Raw genomic sequence first — 8,704 nt, 5'->3', positions numbered from 1 at the left:
AGTAAAATGGCTCAGCCAGATAATCTTGCAGCAATGTCTACCTGTTAACAACATATAGTGCTCCCATAGTTGTGTGTGCGTCTAAAATATTAACAAATGACATCCAAGGATCATCAGTGATGTTAGCTAAGCTGCTAACATGAAAGTTAGAGACCAAAAAAAAAACAAAAAATGCGATAATGAGGATGAAGAAAACCTAAAACAAAAAAGGAGAAAACAACATGTAACACTCAGAAAACAAAAATGAGTTCTTAAAATTAAACATTTGATAGTAGAAATTAAAATCTCAGCTAACTTATTTTGTATTGCTGCATCTTAGCACAGAGTAGGGTCTTAGTAAATATTTGTTGAGTGAGAGATAAAGGCTTGCGAAGTGCAGTCAAGAAACTCCCACATGAAGTTAGAAAAGTGACCTATGTGATTGATTCAGGAGTTTTATCATCAAAATAATGTAAATTTTTTAGTAAAAGAATAAAGAAAATAGGGAAAGTGAAATTAACAAAAAAATAATTTGAAGATTTAATTAATTTAAATAACTCATCTTAACTGAAGGCAGTTTCTAAGTTGAATTTTTCAATGGGTGCCTAAGAAAATGTATGGAAAAAGAGTCAAAGAGCCATGCTCGGACAGATCACTGTGAACTTTCAGAAAACTCAAGACAAAGAGAGAATCTTAAAAGCGTAGATGGAAGTGGGAAGTGGAGTGATAAATTGTCCTACTTACTGTGGCCGTGTAACAACAAATTGCTCTAAAATTTAGTGGCTTAAAACTATAACATACTTACTATCTCTCATGATTCCTGAGAGACAAGAATCCAGAGTGGCTCAGCTGGGTTGTTCTGGCTCAGTGTCTCAAGAGGTTTTAGTCTGTGGCTTGGGCTTGAACATTTCAAAGCCTTCCCTCATATATCTGGGAAGACTTGACCAGCCAGGGCTGAGATAGCTGAGGTACCATTCACATTTCTCTCTCTCTCTCTCTCTCTCTCTCTCTCTCTCTCTCTCTCTCCCCCTCTCTCTCTCTCCTCTCCTCCTCCTTCTCCTCCTCCTCCTCTCATGTGGTATCTATATCATTGTTATGATTTGAATGTATGTGTTCATTTAAAGTTCATATGTTGTATATTGGAATTTAAACCCCAAGCTGATGGTATTAAGAGGTGAGGTCTTTGGGAAGTGATTGAGGATGGAGTCCTCAAGAAGGGATTAGCATCCTTATAAAAGAGACCCCAGAGAACTGCCTGGCCTTTCCATCTCTCCTGCCATGTGAGGACACAGTGTTCTTCCCTTCCACCATGTGAAGACATAGCAAAAAGATACCATCTTGTAAATACACTTAGATTGAGATACCCATCTTGGAAGCAGAGAGCAGCCTTCACCAGACACTAAATCTGCCAACACCTTGATCTTGGATTTCTCAGTCTCCAGAACTGTAAGTAATACATTTCTGTTGTTTATAAATAACCAGTCTGAGATATTTTATTGTAGCAGCAGGAATGGACTAAGACAATCATGATGTGAGCTCACAAGGTGCTCACACATGCACAGGCATGAGAGAGAGAGAGAGAGAGAGAGACCACATTAGCCATTTATTATTATTATTATTATTATTATTATTATTATTATTATTATCTAGCCTTGGAAGTCAGGTAGCATCATTAATATCTCATTCTGGTTACAAAGGTCCACCAGGTTCAAGTAGAGGCAACGTACATTCCAGCTTTGATGGAGGAGTATAAATGTTATATTGTAAGAAGAGCATGTAGAAAGGGAAAAAAGCAATTAAAACAGCCTACACGAAAGAATAGGGAATCAGAACGGCATCAAACTTCTTAATAGCAACACTGGATACCAGAAGACAATGGAAAAATGCCTTTTAAATCCTCAAGGGAAATAACTTCTAACCTAAAATTCTGTATTCAGTCAAACTATGAGTAAAGAATGAAGGCAGAATAAATACATTTTTATACATTCAACTTCTCAGGGAATTTATTTTCCATATTATATCAACCAGGAAATTTCTGGAAGCTGAGCTCCATCAATAGAAAGGCTTAACCAAAGAATGAAGGGGATTCAGGAAGTGAAACTCCAACCAGGAGACTGGTGAAAGCAACCCCCAGGATGAAAATTATGCAGCACCTAGGACTGGAGAGGAAGACAGAAAACTCAGGAGTGATGTGTCCATGAATTTGATATATTTTCTCATGTGTTTTAATGCTCCAAGAATGTGTGGATAAATTGCAGTAAGTACATAGAAAACTGAGTAAAGAAAAAAATACCAAAAAGTATACACGAATATTTGTAATATATGCAATATACATGTATATACATGTATATTATATGTAATATACATGTATATACATGCATATTATATGTGACATACATGTATATACATGTATATTATATGTAATATACATGTATATTATATGTGACATAAATGTACATACATGTAATATATGTGACATACATGTACATACATGTAATATATGTGACATACATGTACATACATGTAATATATGTGATATACATGTACATACATGTAATATATGTGATATACATGTACATACATGTAATGTATACATGTGTCATACATGCACATACATGTAATATATACATGTGATATACATGTACATACATGTAATATATACATGTGATATACATGTACATACATTATATATACACAAATATATCATAGTACATGCATGGCCAAGCTGTAAGTAAAATCTGCATAGTCATAAGAATATATGTTAATATTTAACCTATAAAGAGTAGAAAATTATGTATGTGGGGGGAAGGGGCAGAAGTGTGTTTTTTTTTGTTTTTTGTTTGTTTGGTTGGTTTTTTCTTTATCTCCTACAGGAAAGAAGCAGTGTGTTTAAGAGAGCTAAATCCTAATATTCACAGGACAAAGTCAACACATAATATCTAAAACTGAAAAAATAAAAAAAGTGTCAGCTGGGCGCAGTGGCTCACGCCCGTAATCCCAACACTTTGGGAGGCCGAGGTGGGCAGATCACGAGGTCAGGAGATGGAGACCATCCTGGCTAACACGGTGAAACCCCATCTCTACTAAAAAGACAAAAAATTAGCCGAGTGTGGTGGCGGGCACCTGCAGTCCCAGCTACTCGGGAATCTGAGGCAGGAGAATGGCGTGAACCCTGGAGGTGGAGCTTGCAGTGAGCTGAGATCTTGCCAATGCACTCTAGCCTGGGCGACAGAGCGAGACTCCATCTCAAAAAAAAAAAAAAGTGTCAACATAATTAGGAAACAAGAGGAAAATACACAAAGGAAAAGTGAAAGAGGTAAAAGTAGTTACCATTGGGGAGCAAAAACCGTGGGGCAGGAATCATTCTTTAATAAGTTTTACAAAAATATTTCATTTAAAATCGTGTATACATTTGATTAAAATAAAAATTATTACTATTTTAGGAAATTATGAATGGATATTTCTGCTAAAATATGGAGGTTTGCACCCATGTCTTTTCCCCTTCTTGGTCCTACTGATTACAGCAAATAAACTTAAAAGGACAAAGAGAATGAAAGAAGAAACAAGAGCTAGGGAGAAGTTTATACTATTAGTGATAGAGAACCTTTGTTTAGAAAAAGACTACAAAATTAGGTATGAAAGTAAATATAGTTAGAATAAGAAAAGATATCACAACAAATTACTAATTTAAAAAAGTGGCCGGGTGCGGTGGCTCATGCCTGTAATCCCAACACTTTGGGAGGCTGAGGCGGGCGAATCACGAGGTCAGGAGTTCAAGACCAGCCTGGCCAATATGGTGAAACCCCGTCTCCACTAAAAATACAAAGATTAGCTGGGCATGGTGGCGTGCGCCTGTAGTTCCAGCTACTCGGGAGGCTGAGGCAGACGAATCGCTTGAACCAGGGTAGGCGGAGGTTGCAGTGAGCTGAGATTGTGCCACTGCATTCCAGCCTGGGTGACAGAGTGAGACTCCATCTCAAAAAAAAAAAAAAAGTGAACAAACATCATGAATCATACAAATAACAATATTTTAATTAACTAACTGCCTTAAACATTTTATGACTTTTTTTCCTTACATCCTTGGCTACATATCCTTCAGTCTTCCCTTCAGAAAATAAAATGTTAAAATATAATTTTCTTTAGAGAGAAATGAAAGGTAATTTAGTCTTCTTTCTGTCAGGTTTGATTAAAAATTTTTTTTAAATTGATGGCTTAGAAAAGTTTCTTTCAGCTTCAAAATTCATTATTGATAGCATCATGGTAAGTTTTTAGGACTGTAGCTAAATTTTGGAAAAATTGCTATCACTTGTTTTTCATGGATAAATAGTGAAATTTCAAAGCATTTCAAGTTTTCTTGTGCTCTAATCATAAATACACTTAGATTGAGATAATTATTAACCTATCTGTTATTGATGTCTTTATGTCATACTGACATTTTGAGCTTTACAGTGTTTTTGTTCATGTCAGGGTTTTTTTGTGTGTCAAATCAGCAGGAAATTTACCTTTTTCTAGTTCTTATGATTAATTGTTCTTCATTATATAGGTTATCAACAATCAAATAACATATGTTCGCTGTTTCTGTTCAAAACATGCATCTTCCTTTTAATAATGTATCATGCTCTCAATATGATCTAAAGTCAGAACGATTTTTATTTATTCAATTGCTCATTTTTATTGTTTTTGTTTCATATTTTATGCATTTTTAATATAAATTTTCTCTCAATCCTTTAATAAATTTATAGATAACAAAATATTCTTTATATAAGGCCAGTCTGTAATTTCTCACGTATCTCATTGAAATAATCCTAAATTTATAACCAAATTATAATAGCTATAGCATACAAATATATGAAAATTTTGATTAATCTTTTTTTATGTGAGTCTTATTAAAAATGGAAGAAAAGGCCACGTGTGGTGGCTCACGCCTGTAATTCCAACACTTTGGGAGGCTGAGGTGGGCAAATCACTTGAGGTCAGGAGTTTGAGACCAGCCTGACCAACATAGTAAAACCTTGTCTCTACTAAAAATACAAAAATTCCAGCTGGTGGTGAGCGCCTGTAATCCCAGCGCTTTGGGAGGCTGAGGCGGGTGAATCACTTGAGGTCAGGATTTTGAGACCAGCCTGGGCAACATGATGAAACCCTGTCTCTACTAAAAATATAAAAATTAACCAGGTGTGATGTTGTGCACCTGTAGTCCCAGCTACTTGGGAGGCTGAGGCAGGAGAATTGCTTAAACCTGGGAGGCGGAGGTTGCAGTGAGCCGAGATCATGCCACTGCACTCCAGCCTGGGCAACAGAGTGAGACTCTGTGTCAAAAAAAAAAAAAAAAAGAAGAAGGAAAAACAAGTGTGATGTGTTTATAATTATATATACTGAGTTAGTAAATATATTCTGAGAAGAATAGAACTTTTGTTTTAATTAGGTGTCAATGAGAATCAAATCCTCAAATTATAATTTGCATATGGTATTTTGGATGAATTTCCCCCAGACTAGCTCCTGGCTCAGTCACGTGACACCAGCCCTGTACTTTTGTATCATGGCAGCCATAGAGGGTAGTTGAAATAGTCCTATAAACCAAAAATACCTTCAACAACTCCAAAATCACTCCTACACAAGAGAAAATGAGACAGAGGGAACGTCCTAATGGAAGAAGACAGTGATCTGTGTCAGTCATAGCCAATTTTGGTTAAAATACCATGCTTTTAATATTTTACAAAAACATATAATCTTGGGGACATATTGCTGGGTTCCTTCCAGGACTTGGAAGTGTAGGACTCAAGTTTAAGCTACATTGGTTTCAAAGTTAATTTTGCCTCTAACAATAGCAATAAAGTTTTAGAAAACAAACTGTGTGTAAGTGGCTTAACAAACCAGAGAAAGTTGAGACCTAAGCCCATAGCAGGAGGATTGTAGAAGCAAACCAAATTCCCACTACAGATCCTCAAATAAGAGGACTTAGAAGCTCCAGGTATTTATGAAAATGGCAATAAATGCTTATCTGAAAATAAGAAGCCTGATTATAGGGTATCCACCATAGCAGTGAGAAAATATTTCACACTCACCCAACCACTTCTCTCTAGCCCTATTGTAGTCATTGCCTTCATTATTTTACTTTCTGTTTATTTTCCTGTTTGATTTTTTTTCTTTATGTCAGATGGGTAATGTGCTGACATCATAACAAGGTTCAAGGATGGCATATCTCACACGTGCGTAAACACCCAGTGATCACGCTCATGAACTACAAAAGGATTCCTTTTTGATTTTTAAATAAAATTGTTTTAATTAAAATAAGCTGCCAAATATCAAGCCCTTCATCTCCAACCTGTACAATAGGATAAGTGTCGGTACGCTCATTCCAGGAGAAGACTGGAGGTTTCTTCTCTGAATGGGTTAAATCAGAGGGTCACTGGAGTCAGAGACACCTGATGGAGCTGAGTGTGTAGAGGGGGTTCCCATCATGGTGATTCAGTTCAAATCTGAATATCAAATGGTGAGGTGTTCCCTCCTTCACTCTCCCACTTTTCTTTCTTGGTTCACTCCGGGAAATGCTAGAAGTCAGACAAGAGATTTTAGAATTTCTGTCTGGCGAAACTGACCTGCCCAAAACTTGAGAACTCCAGATATTGACATTTGGCATACTCAACGAAAGTGTTTATCCTGATCATTTACCACCCCTCCATTGACAAGCCCCCACACAAAGTTTTAAATTAGCTTTCTGATTTGCCTCTATTTTAGCCTCTGTTTGAAATATAAATGGACGGCCAGAGATCATCTGACAATTGGGAAAGCCAATGGCACAAAGAACTGAGAGCAAAACAAATAGGAAAGTGTGACAACAAAGAAAATAGGAGAAAATGTCAACAACAAAAACAACAACAACACTCTGATATCCTCAGAGATAAGTAAAGATGTGGCATCCCTAACATAAGAACAGAGTTCTGTAAAAATGTAACATTCAGAAAAGAAAAAGAGAGCCCTTGGAAATTAAAGTATGATAGTGAAAAGAGAGCTATTAACTGAAGGATTGAAAGTACAAAAAGGAAAATAAAATAGGAGGAAATTTAAAAATCAGGCTAGATAGATGGTCCACAATCTGAATAGTGGGATTTGCAAAAAGGGAAAATAGAAAAACTGGAGAAGATGAAGTCATTAAAGAAATAATTTCAGATAATTTTCAGAACTGCAAAGGACTTAGAAAATCAAGGTATATCATCATGTCACTCTGGAATACTGAAGAGACAGAGAAGTTTCTAAAAACATCCAGAGACAAAAAATAGTCGGCTGTGAAGTTTTGAAATCAGAATAGCTTTATACTCTTTATCAGTAGCCCTAGAAATTAAAAGACAAAAGAGTAATGCTTTCAAAATTCTCAGGGGAAATGACTTACAACTTTTGATACCTAGTCAAAATATTATTCAAGTAAAGAATAGAATATTTAAAATGTCAGACATGCAAGAATTCAGAAAGTTTATAATATAAGCATCCTTCTTCAAGTTAATTAATACTCCTTCAACATGGCAGAAAACCTATAGATATTGTTATAAGACTGATAATGAAGAAATGGAGGTATAAAACATGGGATTTCAAGATTTGCAAGTGGCTACCAGAAGAAAATCAACAAGACTTCACAGTGATTGGAAAAATTGGTGAACCAGGGAACCTCGGAGGACTAATGCTCTTCTTTTCAAGTTTTGTACCATTTGATCTCTTTAAAATGATGTGCACATATTATTTTGACTTTAAATTTTTATTGGAAAATTAAAAAGCAAAGTGAATAAAAAAATGGAAAGTGGGATGGTGAAAGCAATGATTGCACTTAAAGACAGTTAAAGACGAATGTGGTGCGGTCAAATCAGCTTCATACCTGGGATGCAAGGCTGGTTCAGCATATGCAAATAGATAAACGTAATCCATCACATAGACAGAACCAATGACAAAAACCACATGATTATCTCAATAGATGCAGAGAAGGCCTTCAACAAAATTCAACACCTCTTCATGCTAAAAACTCTCAATAAACTAGGTTTTGATGGAATGTATCTCAAACTAATAAGAGATATTTGTGACAAACCCACAGCCAATATCATACTAAATGGGCAAAAGCTGGAAGCATTCCCTTTGAAAACCAGCACAAGACAAGGATGCCCTCTCTCACCACTCCTATTCAACATAGTATTAGAAGTTCTGGCCAGGGCAGTCAGGCAAGAGAAAGAAATAAAGGGTATTCAAACAGGAAAAGAGGAAGTCAAATTGTCTCTGTTTGCAGATAACATGATTGTATATTTAGAAAATCCCACCATCTCAGCCCGAAATCTCCTTAAGCTGATAAGCAACTTCAGCCAAGTCTCAGGATACAAAATCAATGTGCAAAAATCACAAGCATTCCTATACACCAATAACAGACAGAGAGACAAATCATGAGTGAACTCCCATTCACAACTGCTACAAAGAGAATAAAATACATAGGAATCCAACTTACAAGGGATGTGAAGGACCTCTTCAAGGAGAACTACAAACCACTGCTCAAGGAAATAAAAGAAGACACAAACAAATGGAAAAGCATTCCATGCTCATGGATAGGAAGAATCAATATCATGAAAATAGCCATACTGCCCAAAGTAATTTATAGATTCAATGCTACCCCCATCAAGCTATCATTGACTTTCTTCACAGAATTGCAAAAAACTACTTTAAATTTCATATGGAATCAAAAAAGAGCCCA

General features: G+C 36.0%; 1 non-coding gene across 1 annotated transcript; it reads right to left on the bottom strand.

Moving 5' to 3' along the window:
* Positions 1-6,130: 6,130 nt before the first annotated feature.
* LOC115932415 (small nucleolar RNA U13) lies at positions 6,131-6,232 on the bottom strand. The gene has a single exon (XR_004068699.2). It is a non-coding gene; the product is annotated as a small nucleolar RNA U13 (small nucleolar RNA).
* Positions 6,233-8,704: the final 2,472 nt, after the last annotated feature.

This window comes from Gorilla gorilla, chromosome 1, assembly GCF_029281585.2.
Source record: "Gorilla gorilla gorilla isolate KB3781 chromosome 1, NHGRI_mGorGor1-v2.1_pri, whole genome shotgun sequence".
Classification (NCBI taxonomy): domain Eukaryota; kingdom Metazoa; phylum Chordata; class Mammalia; order Primates; family Hominidae; genus Gorilla; species Gorilla gorilla.
The sequence above is the reverse complement of the archived record's forward strand: the minus strand, read 5'-3'. Positions and strand labels throughout refer to the sequence as shown.